Source organism: Trachypithecus francoisi, unplaced genomic scaffold, assembly GCF_009764315.1.
Source record: "Trachypithecus francoisi isolate TF-2019V2 unplaced genomic scaffold, Tfra_2.0 Lachesis_group13, whole genome shotgun sequence".
Lineage (NCBI taxonomy): Eukaryota > Metazoa > Chordata > Mammalia > Primates > Cercopithecidae > Trachypithecus > Trachypithecus francoisi.
Genome location: NW_022681458.1, coordinates 111,036,752 through 111,056,386, shown reverse-complemented (window position 1 = coordinate 111,056,386; position 19,635 = coordinate 111,036,752). Strand labels below are relative to the sequence as shown.

At 39.7% G+C, this 19,635-nt stretch overlaps 1 protein-coding gene and 2 long non-coding RNA genes across 5 annotated transcripts in view; 2 read left to right on the top strand and 1 right to left on the bottom strand.

The window, feature by feature from the left end:
• LOC117095095 overlaps window positions 1-683 on the top strand; it is a 44,745-nt gene extending 44,062 nt beyond the window's left edge. The window contains exon 3 of the long non-coding RNA XR_004441811.1: window positions 541-683. This is a non-coding gene — a long non-coding RNA (uncharacterized LOC117095095). The remainder of the gene's footprint in view (window positions 1-540) is intronic.
• The window catches only part of NCKAP5 (NCK associated protein 5), an 881,023-nt gene that overhangs the window by 144,505 nt on the left and 716,883 nt on the right, over window positions 1-19,635 (bottom strand). The window lies entirely within an intron of this gene.
• Window positions 2,465-3,843, top strand: LOC117095096. The gene is made up of 3 exons (XR_004441812.1): window positions 2,465-2,581; window positions 3,080-3,223; window positions 3,620-3,843. It is a non-coding gene; the product is annotated as an uncharacterized LOC117095096 (long non-coding RNA).

Below are 19,635 nucleotides of genomic sequence, written 5' to 3'. Positions count from 1 at the left end.
TTTATGTGGCTTCCTAATAGCAATTTGAAATATAGGGCATAAAATTACTAGCTTACAACATTGTTCAATATTAACAGTGGGAAGGGTAATATGTAAAACAGACATTAAAGGATTAGCTGCAAAATACATTTCACTAAGCTAAATCATTTCTTGGCAAATGGCAGTTTCCAGCTAATACGCAGGATTCATCAAGTCAAGTGGATTTATTTTTATTTTTCTATTAGTTTGTTAAATGTATCCTATACTTAAACTTCAATTTTGCAGGTTTCTTTTTCAGGCATATTTGGGGAAGCTTCTGAAAACAGAATTTGAGATAGAAGTGATCTTAGACTTTCAACTCAAAACTACTCATCGATTTCCCCAGCAAATCATCTGAGTTGAGTAAAGATGGGATTGTAACATCTCAGAGAAAAGTGCATGGCTATGACATTGCAAACATTTGTATAACAGATTAGGAAGTTACAACTGCATCAGAAATTTCACTAAAAACGCATATCTTCCCCAAGACATAAAACAATGTTTCCAATGTTTTTGCTTCAGACTCTACAGACAGGCAACACTCTGTTCTAATCAAGCATGTCTGGAGTTCGGTAAACAATGTGAATCTGTGAAGCAGGCACCCAGAAAGAAGGCGAAGAGAAATTCCTAATCTCCTAAGTGGAAATTGTGAAGTATTAAGCAGATATTCGATGCATAAATATAAATAACATAATCTCTCTATTTTCTTCTGAGACAGTCCGTAGTTACCATAATCCTAAAATTATTCTGCCTTCTTAAATCCCTAAAGATTTATTAATTTTCATAAACGACTTTGATGGAAACTTTTTTCAAGATGCAAAGTTATCTTTCTCTGAGCTTTCCTTTCATATTATATACCATGTGTGGTATTTGCAATCTCAGAGAATACCAAAAATGAGTTCTTATTTTTCAGAGAAATTGGTTATGGATCTATAAATAACTATTACAAAGAAATGAGCATTACAGAGAGAAGAAGCTGCTCTTAGACTCATTTGAGAAACTGTGGGGAAGTTCAGATTCCCAAGAGTAATTATTATGGTAAAATTAAGGGTTTGCTTTGAACACTTGTTAGTATTCAGCCGATTTTAAAGACAACAATTTTTTTCTTAGACTGTGGGTTGGAGACTACAAATATTTCTCCTTAAATGCCCCATGTTAATAATTCCAGGGGTTTAAAAACATTTATTACATATAAATCTATACTGTTTTGTTTAGCTATTTCATGTGGGATGGTAAATTTATTTCATAAACCCTTTCCTATTGGTAGAAAACTAAGGAAATCAGATGCCCTTAAACTTGAATGCACAAAAATTTAGTCATTGTGTAACATGTGAATTAGTTATTCAAGAAGCCAATGGTTGAGTCACAGAAGACGTCACCAAGCCCAGTGCATCATCAAGCTCTACACTGGAGCAAAGCCCAGGTCCACACACTGTGGCTAATGTTAACTGCCTTATCAAAATACCTCAATTGACTGGAATCCAACAGACCAAAATTCTCCATTATAGCCAACATATTTAAAACAAAGAGGATAATAACTATACAACTAGCTTTTCAACATGCAGGAGAAATCCTGAGTTCAGCCTCACGAATGAGCTTCCCTCTCCATGGCTATATCCATAACCAGGGAAGCAGGAAAGCAGGTGACCACAGGTGTCGTCATAATCTTGGGTTTAAATCCTGGCTTTGTGTGACTAGGGCGGGCAAGCCACTTCATCTTTTGAGTCTTCATTTCCTTTAGGGACCATAATACCAATACTAGCTCTCAGGGGCTTACTGGTGATTTCAAATTCAAGAGATAGAGCTCTTGGATTCATAAGGTTGTGGTGAGGGTTTAATTAAATGCTTGAAGACTGTTATCTGTTTTTAGGGCCTGGGGCACAATTTGTGGGGCTCAGAGATTCACCTCCACTGAAGAATCACCCTTTTGTCAGCAAGCTAAAGAAAGTGCAAAGTCGGCCGGGCGCGGTGGCTCAAGCCTGTAATCCCAGCACTTTGGGAGGCCGAGACGGGCGGATCACGAGGTCAGGAGATCGAGACCATCCTGGCTAACACGGTGAAACCCCGTCTCTACTAAAAAATACAAAAAAAAACTAGCCGGGCGAGGTGGCGGGCGCCTGTAGTCCCAGCTACTCCGGAGGCTGAGGCAGGAGAATGGCGTAAACCTGGGAGGCGGAGCTTGCAGTGAGCTGAGATCCGGCCACTGCACCCCAGTCTGGGCGACAGAGCGAGACTCCGCCTCAAAAAAAAAAAAAAAGAAAGTGCAAAGTCAACAGCAGAGTGTTCAGCTGAGGTAGAACAAACACAAGTAGCAAGGGGAAGAGGGGATAGGTAAAAACTCCAGGAGGTTCATTTTGCCAATGCAGAGTCACAGTTGCTTTACAGTTAGAATGTTGGAAGCAGCTTGCTGGAAGCCTCTGCTTGTTTCAATGGATTTCCTTTCCTGTCTCCGCAGGAGGGCCGTCCGTGCCCTGAAAGGCACTGCTCCCTTGAAAGGAAGTATGGGAGGACTTCCCTGCTGAGGTGGAACACTGGTTCCCTTACAAGATGGCCTCCTGTGATGGTGAGCAGAGCTAGTGTCTTCCTATTCTTCCCTCTCTGCTCACCCACCTGACATTTCTGCCCTGCCTCACTTGCCTGAACACTCCTCAGTTTTCCTGATCTTGAAGCTAACTTGGATAACACTTGTCCTGTTACTACCCATGGTCCCTCATATGACACAGAGCTATGGACCAGCTCTTAGTAAAACGCCTGGGCAGACAATCAATGAAGGTTTATAAAATGGCAAATGAAGACTTAAGAATTATACTCCATATAATCCTTCCTGATCAATCTCCAGGAACTGACAGTTTCCTTTGCCACAGCACTATCTAGACACGACCTCTCAAAGATACAAATAAAGAAGAGCATTACATTTCTCCTGTTCCCTTCCTTGAACTGCAAATGTCTATAATTACTAAGTATAATTACAACTGTTATACTGTCACCGCGTGGTACTGGCAACACATATCTTACAATATGAAAATCCTTAAACAACTTCTTTCTTACTTGTTTTACCCAGGACCAAGATAGACTATGCCACATGGCACCAAAGTACCATGTAGTCTGCTGTTGGTCCATGGAGTGACTGTGGGAGTTTTAAATTCCTTTTCACATTTACTTCTTGAATCTGTCACTAGACTCCAGAATCATCTGAAGGAATCAGGTAGTTCTCAATATGATCTCATTATTTACATTTATGTTGATCGATGTTGGCTCTTACAGAATTGGAATCTACAGATTAATTTCCTTATTAGATTCTTTCTCACTGCTGCCATAATCATTTTATCACACAGGCTGCTGCTATCAGATGCTGGTTTATCACTATGTAATGGGACAAGCTAAATTAGTTCCTCTAGTATGTTATAAGAAATAATAATAAAAAAATTCCTGGTTTTAAATCTCACTTTTCTCAAATCTTAAGAAATTCCCTGATGTTTTTGTGTGTAACGAGGTTAATTTGAACTTATTCTCCCTTAAAACTGTGCTCCATGAGAGACCAATGGTGAATTCTAAGAGCAACTCACAATTCTCCGGGAAACTGTTTTTCCTTTCCTATCAGAGAGCTTCAGATGTCAGATTAACCTTGGCCAACTGGATAAGCAGGGGATAATGTCAGTGCCTCTGGAAGGGTCCCCAGCACCTGGCCAGGTAGCTCTACATAAAGGAGGAGTAATGAAGCCTCCAGTGCTGCTTCACCCACAACTGACCGTATGATGGCCAAGAAAATACCAGTGTGGTTTGTGTCTACAGAACCCACCCCTACTCTTAGGAAGACAACTCAGAGTACATGCTTCACTAAGAAATGCTTGGGAATGACATCAAATATAAAGCAAATTTATCCAAATATTTTCTAAAGGTTAATGTTAAATTCTTTTTCTTTTTCTTTTTTTTAAGACAGGGTCTCACCCCGTTGCCCAGACTGGAGTGTAGTGGCACGATCGTGGCTCATTGTGGCCTCCACCTCTCTAGCTCAAACAATCCCCATGCCTCATCCTTCTGAGTAGTTGAGACTACAGGCACATGCCACCATGTCTGGTTAATTTTTGTATTTTTTGTAGAGGTGGGGTTTTGCCATGTTGACCAGGCTGGTTTCCAACTACTGGGCTCAAGTGATCCACCTGCCTCGGCAGCGTGGATACCTTGAATCCCAAAGTGTTAGGATTACTGGCATGACACCATACCCAGACCTAATGTTACATTCTGTATAGGAAGAATAATCTGAGCAATTGCCCTGTCTCTACAGACTTACAATTTCTAGGACATGAATAAAGAAGATTCTCAGGAGTTTCTGACATAAGACCTCAGGAATCCATGAATAGGGCCGGGCGCAGTGGCTCATGTCTGTTATTCCAGCACTTTGGGAGGCCAAGGCAGGCAGATTAACTGAGGTCAGGGGTTTGAGACCAGTCTTGCCAACATAGTGAAATCCCATCTCCACCATAAAAACAAAAACAAAACACAAAAACTAGCTGGGCATGGTGGTGTGCACCTGTAGTCCCAGCTACTGGGGAGCCTGAGGTGGGAAGATCACTTGAACCCGGGAGGTGGTGGTTGCACCGAGCCGAGATTGTGACACTACACTCCAGCCTGGGTGACAGAGTGTGACCTAGAATTCAAGACATTAATTTTTTTTTTTTTTTTTTCTTTTGAGACGGAGTCTTGCTCTGTTGCCTACGGTGGAGTGTAGTGGTGCGATCTTGGCTCACTGCAAACCCTGCCTCCCGGGTTCAGGCCATTCTCCTGCCTCAGCCTCCCAAGCAGCTGGGACTACAAGCACCCACCACCACGCCCGGCTAATTTTTTGTATTTTTAGTAGAGATGGGGTTTCACCGCGTTAGCCAGGATGTTCTTGATCTCCTGACCTCGTGATCCGCCTGCCTCGGCCTCCCAAAGTGCTGGGATTACAGGCGTGAGCCACTGCGTCCACCCAAATTCAAGACATTTATAAACTTGGAGGGAAAAAAATGCATCTTTAGTTTCATTAAACTTGAACCAAAATTCAGTATTTCCTTCAGTTATGAATGGAGGCATCAAACTACAGTGCTATAAACTTGTGACTTTGTCTCCAACAGAAATTACAGATATTTTATCATACTATAGTTGTTGAAAATACCTCTAAATGTTGTATATGTGCATCACTATTTAAAAATCATGTGTGTTACCATGTCATATATGTTTTTCCAATATTTTGGCAACTGTACTTCAATGTAATTGGCTTTCTTTATAATCTTATGTCTTTTATGTATTAAAAGCATTATTCTGAGAAGGGGACCATAGGCTTCCTTGATGTGAAAAAAATGGTCTATGGTTAAAACTTGGTTATAAACCTCACTGCTCCCCAATCCTCTGTCTCACGTTGCATGTGGCATGGAGCCCTCCTGTTGTGGCTCTGACTTCCTACATGTGTGAACAGGAATGGGTGAATTTCAGGGATCCTGAGTTCTGCCATTTACCTCTAGAACCTGGAGTCACTGGCCCTGGTTGGCTAAGGAACTTTCGTTAATTCAGATCTCCACTAAAATAAATTAGCTTTCTTTTCATTGCCAAGCAGAGCACTACAGCTATGATTGTTATGTATTGTTGCAATCTAGACCTTAATGGCATTTTAGCCCTGTGGTGAGCTCAAGAGAAACTATTTTCAAACTTCAAAAGGCCATTAAAACATGTGCAGATGTCTGGAAAATTAATACTATTATCTAACTCTCACCCTTTGCCTGTAGGAGGCAAAGAAGAAACAAGGCTCAAGAAAGATATTAGAGATCAATACACGGTCATAAAGCAAAGAGCTGCCCTTCTAGGGAGTGCAGATGGGGATGAGTGAGAAATCCCACAGTGCTTCTGAAGAGGCTTTTTCATTAGATTTTTTTTTTTTTTTTGGTTGAAGTCATTCAGTTAATCTGTTAAAAATTTAAAGAGGGAATGAGGATGGGATGGAAAGTGGAAGGAGAGAGAAAAAGACAAAGATAATTTTCTGCCACCCTACTTCAATTTGGATGTTCAAGGTCTAGCATTCTCAAGAGTGGAAGCATTCATTCATTCACATGACAAAACCTGAATTTGTCAAGGTTGATGCTGAACACGCTCCCATCTGTTTTAAAGCGCTTTGCATCTTGAAAGATTTGAGCTGCGTTCTGTAAAATTCTCAGTGTAGGGAGGCATTCTCACAGATGGTTTCAAGGCTTTTATAAAGTCTTCAGAACCACAGGATATTCTCTTCCCTTCCTTCATTTTATTCCCAACAAATGTTGTGCTATAGGTGTCCCAGGTATTCCCCAAAAACCTGAAAACCAGACTTAATTTTTTAAAATCAGAGGATGAAGGCTTTATATTTTATTAAAACATGGGGAAAGTTTTTCAATTTTGAAAGAGCACAGAGAAATGGGATAGCAGGTATTTTTAGTAAGTTTTTTTTTTTTTTTTAATATAGGTAAAGCTGATCATTGGAAATACATTGAGAATCCTTTAGAGAATATTACACAGATTTTCCTCTCTGCATAGCCCTTTGTAAGAAAACCTGAAAACATTCATGGATTGTGAGTAACACATTCTTTTAAATGGGAAGTTTTCTTTTTAAATTCAAGAATAAGCAAGATGGGCTGTTGTCAATCAGGATTACACCTAGCTTTCGGGGACGGAAGAAAATATTTTGGTGGCATAAACATACAAGGGTTTATTTTCCTTAAGCTGGAAGTCCAGAGATAGGTGGTCATAAAGATTTTGGGGGTTGTTACTGCATCATAACTTGGGCTTATCCTTCGTGATAAAGTGAGGCAACATAAAATGTCAGCCAGCAGGACCAAGTGGCAAATACAGTCTGAAACAGGGTCATGTATCAAAAATCTCTGGACCACATTTTAATTGTATTGGGGTGAGTGAGATGGTGGAGAGGAGGCAGGGAGAATGTGGAGCTCCAAAATGGATGAACAGAGTGTGGACTCACACCATGATCTTTTGCTCCAAGAACCACCATGAAACACACCAGGAAAACCAAAAGAATTCACAGATCCTTTGAAAGAAGCAGCACTCCACTGCAAATTCCATGAAACAGGTGAAAAACTGAGTTCCCAAAGTGTGAGGGGGGGAAAACTACCTCTGAACACACATCCCCAATGGGGAATCTGAAAACTCCAGATCACTCACGGGAGAAGGATTTAACCTTACCTAGGGATGAAACGAGTTTAGGGAGTTGTGAGAAATATAGAAGTACAAGTAGCAGTGGGAAGTGCCTTGAACGCATTCCCAGCTTCTAGCTTGAGCCCCAGGAAGCCATCCCTGATTATACCTCACAGGGGCCCTCCAGGAAGACAACCAGAGGAACTGGGGAGGGGTTTCTGGGCAAAGGAAACTCTCAACTGAAATTGGTAATGGTTTCAATTGGGCACAAATTCTCTTGAGTGGAGTTCAGGAGACCAGCAGGAGCTGTTGTGGATATGAGTGAGCCAGCGAGGGAGCTACTGCCGACAGAGTGGGCAGACAGGGAGGGGAGAGGTCTGAAAGCCATGCTTGCTTTCTCAGATGGGTAGCTCATAGTCTAGGGCAAAGTCTGAGTGGGGAACTGGAGGAGTGAGACCCACCTCACCAACTGCCTGGGAGCTGGATGAGACTTTCCCCCACTTCCCTGGTGAACTATATAACAGAGCAGAGGCAGCCAACATCCCCTCTGGAACATAACCCTATTGACCTGAGAATCACTCCCCCATCCCCCACAGTGGCCGTGGCAAGCTCCACCCAAGAAGAGTCTGAGCCCCCATGTGTCTAACCGTGCCCTGACCGGATAGTATTTCCTTACCTGCCCTGGTAGCTGAACACAAAACATAGAGACTCTTGGGAGCTTTATGGCCCCATCCATTACCTGAAAAAGCAAAATACTTACTCTGGGCATCTTAGGGCAAGCTTAGAGCTCCCTACTACTATCTCGGCTGCTGTTCTCTTGAAAGTGCCACCTCCTGGCTGCAGGCCAATCAACTCAGGCTGTTACAGCAACTCAGGACAGAATAACCTTGATCCCAGGAAGGAAAAGACAACACTTGATTCCACTGCATGCAACATCTTGGCTTAACCAGAGGTCCTGAGGGTGTCTATGTGACAACTTCACAGCTAGTATAACCAGCATTCAAGAAAGACAGCACATTAAACATATGTATAACCAACGACACTTACAGAGTCCACTTCACTCCCCTACCATCTCTACCAGGGCAAGTCCTGGTTTCCAAGGCTGGGAGACCTGAAGATGGACCGCATCACAGGACAGCCTGGAGCCTGATAGTCCCACTGTGTGGATAGACCCAGAAGAGCAATAACAATCACTGCAGTCCAGCTCTCAGGAAGCCCCATTCCCAGGGGCAAGGGGAGAGCACATCAAGGGAGCACCCCGTGGGACAAGAGAATCTGAACAGGCTTGGCCAGCAGGTTTGACCTCTCTATTGAATTAGTCAACCCAAATAAGAAAGAACCAGAAAAGTAATTCTGGCAATAATGCAAAACAGGGTTCTATAACATGCCCAAAAGATCACACCAGTTCCCCAGCAATGGATCCAAACTAAGAAGAAATCTCTGAATTGCCAGATAAAGAATTCAGAAGGTTGATTATTAAGCTACTCAAGGAGATAAAACATAAAGGTGAAAATCAACTTAAAGAAATAAAAAAAAATATGGGATGTGGATAAAAAAGTATCCAGAGAAACAGATATCATAAAGGAAAAACAATCACAACTTCTGGAAATGAAAGACATGCTTAGAGAAATGCAAAATGCAGTGGAAAGTTTCAACAATAGACTAGGATAAGTAGAAGAAAGAGCTTCAGAGCTTGAAGTCAAGGCTTTTGAATTAACCCAATCAGAAAAAGGCAAAGAAAAAATAATTTAAAAAAATGAAGAAAGCCTCCAAGAAATTTGTGATTTTGTTAAATGGCCAAACCTAAGAATAATTGATGTTCCCAAGGAAGAGAAATCTAAAAGCTTGGAAAACTTATTTGTGGGAATAATTGAGGAAGACTTCCCTGGCCTTGCTAGAGATCTAGACATCCAAACAGAAGAAGCTCAAATAACACCTGGGGAATTCATTGCAAAAAGATCATCACCGAGGCACATAGTCATCAGGTTATCTAAAGTCAAAACAAAGGAAAGTATTTTAAGAGCTGTTGAGACAAAACCGTAAGATAACCTATACATGAAAGCCTATCAGATTAACAGCAGACTTCTCAGCAGAAATCTTATAAGCCAGGAGGGATTGGAGTCCAATCTTCAGCCTCCTGGAGCAAAATAATTGTCAGCCAAGGAATGTGTATTCAGTGAAACTAAGCTTCATAAAGGAAGGAGAGATAAAGTCTTTTTCAGATAAACAAATACTGAGAGAATTCACCACAACTCAGTCAGCACTACATAAAATGCTAAAAGGAGTTTAAAATCTTGAAACAAAACCTCAGAATATATCACAATAGAACTCCCTTAAAGCATAAATCTCACAGGGCCTATAAAACAATAACACAATGGAAAAAAATACCCCAAGATATTAAGGCAACAACTAACATGATGAATAGAACAATACTTCACATCTCAATACTAATATTGAATATAAATAGCCTAAATGCTCCACTTAAAAGATACAGAATGGCAGAATGGATAAAAATCCATCAACCATGTATCTGCTGTCTTTGAGAGACTCACCTAACACAAAAGGACTCACATAAACCTAAGGGATAGGAGTGGAAAAAGATGTTCTATGCAAATGGAAACCAAAAGCAAGCAGGAGTAGCTATTCTTATATCAGACAAAACATACTTTAAAGCAACAACAGTAAAAAAGACAAAGAGGGACATTATATAATGATAAAAGGAATAATCCAACAGGAAAATATCAGAATCCTAAACATATATGCACCTAACACTGGAGCTCCCAAATGTAATGGGGTGACTGTGGGTAATACATCTTTTTGGATGGGAATGTTTCCCTCTTGAAGTTCAGAATGAATAAGGAATATCTCAGGATTTCATTCAGCTGCAAAGAAACAGAAAGCCTCACTCAACAGTTACTTCAGCTTATAGGGATTTATATTTCTTACATAGCCAAATGTCCAGAGGTAGGCGGTCCAGGGCTTGTGTAAGAGTTCATTGATGTTGTCAAGAACTAAACTCTTCCCATCTTTCTGCTCTGCTCTGCCATCTTTTACTGGGGGCTCATGCCAAGATGGCTGCTGCACATCCTGGCATTGCTTCCACCTTCCAGATAGAGAGAAGGGTTAAGAGGGGGTGAAGAACATCTAGAGCCATATCTGTCCCTCCTTTATCAGGTAACATAAGCTTTGTCATAAATCTCTATGGCAGATTTCCTTTTAGGTCTCACAGGTCAGAACTAGGAGAAAAGGAGGCTGAGAAATAGCATATTTGGCTTTCTAATCTCTGAAGTAGAAGAAAGAAGGGAGAAGAATATTGATTGAGTATGGTGTTCACAAGTGCTGCCTAGCACATAAATCTAGCTCTCTTTCCTTCTGGGAGTATGTCCAGTTGTGCTTCCTGACCCCTTTGTGGTTGGGTGGGGCCCTAGTTCTGGCTAATGAATTGTGGATGGAATGCTTCAAACAAGAGCAATTTAAATACTGATGTGAGAAACCCTCAGAGCTTTCATCTTGCTGGCCTAGTGACTGGCATGTTTGAGATGGTGGCTGGTCCATCAGCAAGGTCTCCTGAGTGTTTACAGCACACTTGCTGTCCACATGTGGACAGCAAGCCTGATGACTCATAAAAGACATGTGGCATGAGAAAGAAATAGACTTTTGTATCTGAAGCCATGGAAATTTTATGGTTGATTGTTACCACAGCATGACCTATATTATCCTAACTGATTCAATGAGTCAACTTGAAATGTCAGCAGCCATAAGAACAAGTTTGAGAGGCAAAACTAGTTTCAGTTTCAGACAGTATTAGAGATCCCTGAAAACCAACATTGATCTCAGTGGGACAATATCCTGAAGCCAACTTTCTCTACTTCAAGAGCAGTTAAGTGGACTTTAATTCATAATGTTACATAGCTGTCCTTGTACTGCCCACAGGACACAGACAAATGATATCCCTCTCCTGTGTCTCTACATAGGTGAGTGGCTAATGAAACATAGCACATTCAAGGTAAGCCACCAAATTTAATATGAATTTCCAGGACGACCATCCACAAAAATTTAATGCGTGATAATGAAGGATGGCATAGTTTATGACCAGCTGTGTTAATGATATAGTTCACATCTCCACTCCTAAGAGGAAGACAAAAATCTGGAGGGGGAAAGGAGGTGACTAAGAGTTAAAACGTTAATGGCCTCTTCGGTTACATTGAGTGTCTGATTTTTATCTCTAAATACAGTATTTCACATCCTCAGCAAAATCAATAGGACGGGACTTTTCCATAAGGACTGAAAACTACCAATATCAAACCATTTTAACAGAGGGCAAGTCATATTATGGGAGAGGAAAGAAAACATTAGTAGAATTCAGTGCAAAGGAGGCGATTGCTTGACTAGTGATTTCACGTTTCACTGTTGCTCACATTCCGTTTTAACTACTATCCCTGGTCTTACCCCGAGATGGGAGGAGTTAGCCATATGGATTTATGCTGGCAAAACTGTTGTTTCCACAGCAGATGGTAACAAAATATCTTACACAACATACTTATGTGCTAAAAATCACTTAACGTAATTGTAGTTAGGTTAATCTGGCTTGAAATGCATAGTGTAGTGTATGCAGCAAAGAGAACATTAAGTGGTGACAAGTGTAATTACTGATGCAGTCCCTTCCAGGCAGTCATGCTACAGTGCTGACTTGCAAAGGGCAAAGGCTAGTTTGGAAACAGCAAGGAAAGAACAGAAAGCCATTGTTGTACGATGCTGTACTTTTGTGGAGTTTTCAACTGCTCATTTAAAAGGAGGTAAGAGATAACTAATCCTTTGCTTTTGTAAAATCTATGTATGAACTTCTTTACTCTCCATGAATGTGTACATACCTTGTTCCTGTGGTTGTCATCTTTGGAGTGTAAACTTTTAAAGCCAAAATAAACATTACATATTTAGGGACATTAATAATTATTATATTAAATAGTTACGGTTCCTTTTAAAGATTTCTGTGGATTCCCACTCTCTCACAAAATCATAAACCCTTTAAATCTTTGAATCATTTAATTTTATGTATTCTTTTGGTATTTGGGAGTTATGGGGTGTGAAATATGCATCATGATGAGAAAACAATTAACCAGCACACCTGTTGTTTATGCTTATTGTATTCAGGAAGGGCCTGCTGGAACCATTATTTAATTCCCCAGCATGGTGTCAACCAAGGGGCTATCAGAGGTGACCTGACGATGCCAAATTATACTTTTATTTGTATTACATGACTTGCGCTTTGCCCTCCTGTTAGAATGATATTGACTTCTCAAGTCAAAATCATGTTTGTGACCCATAATAGCAATCAGTGAGATTTTTCAGGTTTAACAGAAAAAGATTAGCTTAGATTTGCTGCAGAAGGAGTGAGCAGTGATAGAATTATAAGAGCAGCAGAGGCAGTCACCATTTAATGAGTGCCTCCCATGCCCAGGTAAATCAAGCAGTTTATAGATTAAGGAGAAAAAGAGGACATCCTGGGTTTCTTCGCAATACAGGAGAAGAAATGTTCTTTTTGCTACCTTGTCATTAACAGACCATTGATAGCAGAAGTTCCGTGTAAGTTTAACAAACCCTCCGCAAGCATCTGCAGTGTGGTGGGTGCCAGGCAAGGCATGAAAGACAAGGTGAGAGCAGAGGCGGGGGAAGAGAAAGCACGGGGTACTTAGAGGCAGACTGACACTCTAGGTATCGACAGAGGCACTGATATGTGAAAAGGAAAGAAAAGAGACTGCTTTTCATGTGGAGCAGAAGACTGCGTGGTGGTAAATGTCATGAGTGTCCGTCATTCAGATGGAGATGGAGTGTATAGATAGAGTCATGGAAATAATTACATCTGCAACAGTTAAAATGACTGAGCATTCACTGTATGACAAGCCCGACCCCACTCCTTAGAGGTGATATATATTTTTTTAATTTAACAAACGGCGTTATTTTTCTTGTGACAAAATATATGTACAACACAAAATTTACCATGTCCATCACTTTTAAATGGATAATTCATTGGCATTGAGCATCTTTTTATGTGTTTGTTGGCCATTTGTAGATCCTTTTTAGAGAAATGTCTATTCAATCCTTTGCCCATTTTTAATTTTCTCTTTTAGTTAAGAAATAATAATTGTACATATTCATGGGGTACACAGTGATGCTGTTACACATATAATATACAGTGATCATATCAGGGTAATTAGCGTATCCATCATCTCAAACATTTATCTTTCCTTATGTGATACTTTAATCCTCACAACTTCCCTATGGGGTAGAAAGTATTATTAGCCACATTTTACAGATGAGGAAATGGTGGTAGAGGAATAAAATACCTTGTTCAAGTTAAAAACCTAGACAGTCTGGCTTCAGAGTATGTGTGCTTTTCACCTATGTGCTATAAAAGAATTACTCAACAAGACATTGTTGTGATCACACTAAAAAGTTCATAGGATTCTCCGTCTGTGTTTTCTCATGGCCTTGATTTCCTTTATACGAATTCTTACCTTTGAATAAAGGCCTCTAAGATAGACAGGTTTAAACGTATTTCAGCTGAGTTGCTGAGATTTAATGGAGCTGCCACTTGGGTTTTTCAAAGCCCTTCCAAGGCCAGTGGTTGACCCTATACCTGCTGGTAGTCCTTAGGGGAAGCGGTATGATAGAATAGGTAAAATACTGGCTTTGAAGTCAGATTCAAGCTCAAACCCAAGCTGAGGTCACACCAGATGTGTGATCTTGTTTATTCATCTGTAAAAGAGAGATATTATTTCCTCATTGTATTTTCATGAAAAATGGAGACACTTCAGGTGAGATACTGCAGTAAGAGCAGTCCTCACCAGATTGAATATTCTAGTGCCTTGATCTTGGACTGTCCAGCCTCTAGAACTGTGAGAAAATGCAGTTCTATTGTTCATAAATGTTCCAATCTGTGCTATTTTGTTATAGCAACAGGAACAGACTAAGGCACTGATATGGTTTGGATTTGTGTCCCTGCCCAAATCTCATGTTGAAGTATAATCCCCAGTGTTGGAGGAGGGGCCTGGTGGGAGGTGATTGGATCAAAGGGGGTGGATTTTCCCTTTGCTGTTCTCATGATAGTGAGTAGTTCCAGTGAGATCTGGTTGTTTAAAAGTATGTAACACCTTCTGCTTCTCCCTCTTCCTCCTGCTCCAGCCATGTAGGAAATGCCTGCTTCCCCTTTATCTTCTGCCATGATTGGAAGCTTCCTGAGGCCTCCCCAGAAGCAGATGCCACTATGCTTCCTGTTCAGCCTGTGGAACTGTGAGCCAATTAAACCTGTTTTCTTTACAAATTACCCAGTCTCAGGTATTTCTTTATAGCACTGCAAGAACAGACTAATACAGGTACTTAACGTGATGTGTGGACCACAAGGTGTGTACAACAAATAGTCTTTATTATCATGAGTCACTTCACAGTGCATGTGCTTGGTCTAATCCAGGAAGGCAATTATCTCTCTCAACCTTCCACAGGGAGCTCAACACACAACACTGAGAAGCAGGTGTATCCTACTGGCATTTTCCTATCCAACCTTCCTCAGGAGTCCTGCCCTAGATGCCCAGTACACCCATTGCCTTCCTAGAGCCCAAGCCTGAGGCCTGTGGAGGCTTGCTCTGGTCATTACTATCCTCTCACCTTGGTTTCTAGCAATATGGTGATGTCAGCTCAACTGTCAGCTAGGAGACTCAGCATCTTACAAAGAAAATGGGGATGGGAGACTGACACAACCAGTAATGGGAGAAAAGTGCTCTTGAATATTCTTTTACAACAATAAAAACAATGACAATGTCAGCTCATCAGATGAAGAAAATGTCAGTCGTGTTGTATTTATTGAATATTAGTAATAATTAGTATAATACAATTAGTTTAAACATTTACTCAAGCATCAAAGTAAACAACATGGCTTTTACCATAAAATAAGGGTTGATTTCTAGGCTTATTAAGAGTATGCTTTGTGGAGAGTTCGAAGCTCATTTCGTTATCTATAAGATGGGAGCAGCAACGCCTACCTTATGGAATGTTGGGGGAAATAAATGAGATGATTCGTAAAAAGTCCCACAGGAGATACTCAGTAAGAGGTAGCTGTTGTTATTATCTAGAACAGGGATGTGCACACTACAACCTGTGGACTAAATCTCTGAATTTGTAAATACAATTTCATTGAAACACAGTCACACTCCTTCATTTACATATTATCTACATGTGCTTTTGCCTACCACGGCAGAGTGAGCATGCCTGACAAGAGGCCTTACAGCCAGCTCTTTGCTAAAATATTTACTATCTGGCCCTTTACAGAAATACATGCTTCCCGACCCCTGATCTGGAATATGGGTTCTCAAGCTGTAGAATCCAGCAGGATCACCTGGAGGGCTTGATAAAAGTCAGATTGCTGGAGACCTCCACCCAGATGTTCTGAATCAGGAGGTCTAGGGTGGGCCTGAGAACTTGCGTTTCTAAAAGGTTCCCAGGTGATGCGGCTGCTGCTGCTGGTGGGGCAGGGACTTCAGCTGAGAACCACTGATTCTGAGAGACTTTTCAAATTTCTCTTTTCTATGACTTCAGTGGAATACACACACATCATTGGGTTTGTTTGTGACTGTTGAAATACACGTAAGAGGCATTTCTTTACTCTGGTGCTTTGGTCAAAGTTTCAGGGCATTTCCAGATTTCATGTCTAGTGATGTTCTTTCCCCCGCTTAGATCCTGCCACAGTCTAAAACACAACTGATAAAACACAAGCTTTCTGCTCCTCTTACACAAACTTATTCTGGGTCCCTTCTAGCAACCCAAGCAGAAGGACCTTTCTAAAGTCTGGGCTTTACTTTCCTTCTACTTCCTTTCTGCATCCTCCAAGGCCTTATTGAAAACAAATCATCCTCACGCTAGTCTTTCCAGCTCCTTTCCAATTTTCAAAAATTATTTTCAACAGGATACAGAGCAGTAAAAGCTATCCAAAAAGTTTTGCAACTAGGACTCCCAATTATTTTATTTTTTAATGTGGAGGGGGATGGGAAGGGTTTGGAGTACTAAATTGGCTCACTGGTGTTTCTAGTGATTATGCTCAGAGTCTATGGACAGACCATTGTTTCCAATTTCCCCGCCTGCAGTGCTGAAAGAAAGTCAGGAGGGTAGACAGTATCTCACTCCTGAAGAACAAAGGGTCAAGGTGGAATGGGAGCTCCGTGACTACCAGCAGAAGAGGTATTTTGGGGATATGAGGCACTTCCCCAATCACACCACAGAGATAAGAACACAGATGAGCCTGTTCTTCCCATCTATTGCGTACTTGCATATCCTGAATATTGCTTCCAGCAGAAGGGAAAAGAATGCATAGCTGCTTTCTCTCACTGGGACTGACAAGGGTTCCTATCCACCATCCATCTGACCCATCGCTTCCTGAAGTTAAGTGTTAGAAGAACAAAAGGCAGTAATTTTCAAAAGAATATGACAACCATCAGTAGCATTTCATGGTCTTTAAATTTTTAAAAACTATACAATATGTGAAAGGATTCTTATAATAAAATGTCAGATAATGCAGAAGTGTATATAGTAAAATTGAAAGTCTTTTTTTACAATGTCCCCCTCCCCATCTCACCCCCCTTCAGTCCTGTTTTCTCTTGCCAGAAATACCCACTATTTATTTTTGGTGTGGATCCTTCCAGAACATTTCCAATGCATGCAAATTTGCTAACATGTATGAACATACCTTTTTAAAAAACATAAATAAATGGCATAGTATGACACACGTTGTTCTGCAGCTACTTTTATATAATAGAATATTTTGGGATGCTTTCTGTCAGCACATGGAGATTAGTTTTACTCACTTTTCCTACTGCATGCTGCTCCATTACATGGAAGAACCATTCTTTGCTTAACCTTTTCCCCACTAAACTTTATTTTGGTTATTTCTGATTCTCTGTTGTTATGAACAATGCTGCAATAACCATTCTAAAACTTACATATGTACTTGTGTACAAGCATTTCTGCAGAAGAGATACAAGAACTAGCATTTCTGGGGCTGATATGCATACTTACATTTTTGTTATAAAGAGCCAAATTACCTTTCAACACAAGTGCAGCACTCACTTATCACACTCTAAATATTGGATATCAATTTTTAAAATATTTGTCAACCAACAATATTATTTAATTGCTGTTTTATTTTTATTTCTCTGATCACTTCTACCGTACTTGAATGTTTATTGGATATCTTCCGGTTTTCCTGTGAATTGCTTCTACATAGTTTTTGATCATTTTTTTTTTTGGTTTGTTTGCCCTTATTGACTGGTCGGGGCTCTTTATATATTAATAGTATGGATATTAACATTGGAATTTTTCCCTCTCTGTTGCTTGTCTTTTCACTTTATTTACGATGTCTTTTGCAACAGGATTTTTGTTTATTTGGTTGATTGGCTTGGTTTTGTACTTAAATATATCATTCTTTTCCTTTGTGGCTTCTGGATTTTGTATCTTGCTTAGGAATACCTTACCTACCAAAACATTATAAACATACTCTGATTTTTTTTTTAATTTAATATATCATTCCATTGGGGAATTTACTTGTGCTTACCCTGTTAGAGCTATAATGAATTTTTTAGAAATACATTGACGAATCCCTATTGTTTCATCTATTGATTTAAAATAATATCTCTATCATAAACAAAACTCCCATTTTTAAACACTGTGAAGATATTTTCTTTCTTTCATTTATTTTTCTACTATTGAGCCATATCATACTGTGTTGGTTTTAGCTTTATAATTTGTTTTGAAATTTGGTAGGCAAGTCCCCCTTCATGCTTTCTTTTGCAAAAATTTTCTTCCAGTTCTTGTCAAAATCTGTAAAATAGCATAATGGAATTTTGATTTACTTTTTTCAAATTTTGGGAATATTATCTTTAAATTATTTAGTCTTTCCATCCATGGACATTGTATCATTCCATAGTAAGAGCTCTCAAGAAGGTTTGTTAACAGGCATTTCAAAGAGTGGTTGTTAGTATTAATGTCTTTCAATAATTACATTTTCTAATTAATCATAGCTGGTACGTAGAAATGCTGTGGTTTGGTTTGGTTTTATATATGTTTTGCATATATTTATGGGGTATGAGTGCAACTTTGTTACATGGATAGATTGTATAATGGTCCCGTTAGGGTTTTTAAGGTATTCATCATCCAAATAATGTACACTGTATCCATTAATTAATTCATCATAATCCACCCCCACCCACACCCCATCCAAGTCTCCACTGTCTATCATTCCATTCTCTACAACCATGTGTACATATATTTTAACACCCACTTATAAGTGACAATATGTGGTTTGATTTTCTGTGTCTGGCTTGTTTCACTTAAGAAAATGACCTCCAGTTCCATTCCTGTTGCTGGAGAAGACGTGATTTCATTCTTTTTTATGGCTGAATAGTGTTACATGGCATATATATACCACGTTTCTTTATCTAGTCATCTGTTGACAGACACTTAGGTTGATTACTTATCTTTGCTATTGTGAACAGTGCTATGATAAACATATGAGTGCAGGTTTCTTTTTTGTATATGGATTTATTTTCCTTTGGGTAGTAGCCAGTAGTGGGATTGCTGGATCAAATGGAAGTTTTATGGTAGTTTTATTATTAGTTTTTTGAGTAATCTCCATTCTATTTTCCATAAAGTTTGCACTAATTTACATTCTCACCAACAGTATATAAGCATTCCTTTTTCTCTGCATCCTTGACAACATCCATTATTTTTTGTCTTATTAATAATAGTTATTCTAACTAGGGTAAGATGATATCTCATTGTAGTTTTAATTTGCATTTCTCTGATGATCTGTGATGTTTAGCTTTTTTATAAATACCTGTTGGCCACTTGTATGTCCTCTTTTGAAAAACGTCTATTCATGTCTTTTACACCGGTTTTAAAGGGATTATTTCATTGTTGTTGCTGATTTGAGTTTCTTGTATATTTGGGATGTTAGTCCCTTGTCAGATGAATAATCTGCAAATGTGTTCTCCCATTCTGCAGGTTCTGTTCACTCTGTTGATTATTTCATTTGCTGTGCAGAAGCTTTTTAGCTTTATATAGTTTCATTTGTCTATTTTTTGTTGTTGTCTGTACTTTTGAAGTCTTATCCATAAAAATCGTTGCCCAGACCAGTGTCCTGAAATGTTTCCCCTGTGTTTTCTTCTGGTAGTTTTGGGTCTTGTGTTTAAGACTTTAATCCATCCTGAGTTGATTTTTGTACATGGTGAGAGCTGTGGCTTCAGCTTAATTCTTCCTAAAATGGCAATCCAATTTTCCCATAATCATTTATTCAAAAGAGTGTTCTTTATCCAATGCATGATCTTGTCAGCTATGTCAAAGATCTGTTGGCTGTAAATAATGTGGGTTTATTTCTGAGTTCTCTATTCTGTTCCATTGAACAGAATATTTTAATACCAA